We start from the raw sequence: 1,896 nt of genomic DNA, 5'->3' as shown, positions 1-1,896 counted from the left end.
ATCTAGCCCCCCCCCCCAACCTCTCGTGTGCACGCACACACGTTGTATATCTAGGTCACTCCCTCGAGACTGTCTCGCTCTTTCTTCCGCACGGCGGGCCACACTCGCTCAATCTCGCTCTCTTTATCTGAGTCTCATTTAACCTCGTTTTCTTTCACACACAAATGATATATCTCCCTGTTCGGGCCTCGATCGACACACTCTATACTCTCTCACGCAGATTGTCTATCTAGGTCAGTCCATCCAAGCCGCCGCCACTCTTTCGACCTCATGGTGGGCCACGCTCACTCAACCTCCCTCCCTCTCTCTCTCTCTATCTATCTATCTCTGTCCGTATGTCTCGATTGACCTCGCTCTTTCTCGGACAAAAATGATATATCACCATGTTTGAGCCCAATTCAACCTATTCACATTGTATACTCTCTCAAGCACATCGTCTATCTAGGTCACTCTCTCCAACCCGTCTCACTCTTTCGATCGCACGGCGACCCTATGTGATCGGTTGAACTTGCTTCCTCCCACGCAGAAAATATATCTACACGTTCGTGACTGGATCATCTCTCAAGCTCTATCTTACAACCCTCACCCTTGCCAAAAGCTCAATCGGACAATATCTCTCTGAAGCATATATATTTGTTCAATGAATGTCGGACCACACTCACTTTGTCTCTCTATCTATATGTCTCTCGATTGACCTCACTTTCTCACACCGTATCTTCCACGCGTTGAAGCTACTACCTCTCCATGCCTCACAAAGCCGGAGCTATTTACATTACGAGGGGCACTCCAACCTTGGATTAATTTGTGTAGGCATTTATTCCGGTCGGTTTAGATTATATTTTCGTAGCATTCGGCCCACAACTACTCCAAACACCGTTGCAACAAACGCAACTTTCCTAGTTGATTTCCCTCTGGCTCGGTCATCGCTCTCTCACACGTCCTTTCTCGCCTTCAACGTCGCACCATGGTATTATTGAAAAAACTATGTTGTTCTCTTTAGTGATTATAAATAAGCTACAAAACTACACACCGATAGTCCACTTGGAATGGAACAAATTTCGACCCACAAATTAAAGTGCTACAAACTACACACCGAGGGGCCCACATGTCATGAAACAAATTTGGACCCATATACAAATTAAAAAATAAAGGACGAGGATCGAACATGCGATTGTGCCTTCAAGCCGCACGTCAATAGGCAACATATACATAGAATAGCAATGTTTGTTATACCCCCTTTGTTCACATAATGTTTTTATATTACCACAACCTAATTAATGGATAACATGTAATATTATTTTTAGTACTATTCGCCTTCACTTACTGGTGGGTTCCATGTGTGCTCTCTTTCTCTCCTCCCCTTCTGCGTTTAGACGCACAGGCAAACAGGAAGAACTCGCGGGCGATGTTGCCGTTGACCATATCTGGACGCGTTCACAAGTCATGGCACTAGTTTCACGTACTAGCAGCACTAGTCAGTGTGTACGTGCAATGCACGTTAATTTGGAAGTATATTAAGTGCATGCGGATATTAACTACTAGGATATTATTTGCGTGTTGTCATGTGATTAGCACTATTTTTGGCATGAAATTAACTGCATGCTAAACGTGTTGAGCGCTCGACATTGAAGCAGTCTAGGTCGTTGGATGACAAGGAATACATGTGGCTTGATGACATTTTATATATAATTTGATACGGCTCTAGCAGAACATTCAATCGATCAAACCATACATTTCGTTCAGTCTGTCTCCGACTTTAAATTATACGACGATCGATATAAAATAAACAGAAATGATAAATGTTTGGATATTAAGCATGGCAATCCGAACGTTTTTCATGGCAAATTTAGATGACGCGGCAGCGGCGGGGGCGTCTCGCGGTGGGAAGCGGCTCCT

The sequence above is a fragment of the Triticum dicoccoides genome, chromosome 2B (assembly GCF_002162155.2).
Source record: "Triticum dicoccoides isolate Atlit2015 ecotype Zavitan chromosome 2B, WEW_v2.0, whole genome shotgun sequence".
Classification (NCBI taxonomy): domain Eukaryota; kingdom Viridiplantae; phylum Streptophyta; class Magnoliopsida; order Poales; family Poaceae; genus Triticum; species Triticum dicoccoides.
This window is presented reverse-complemented; position numbering follows the sequence as displayed.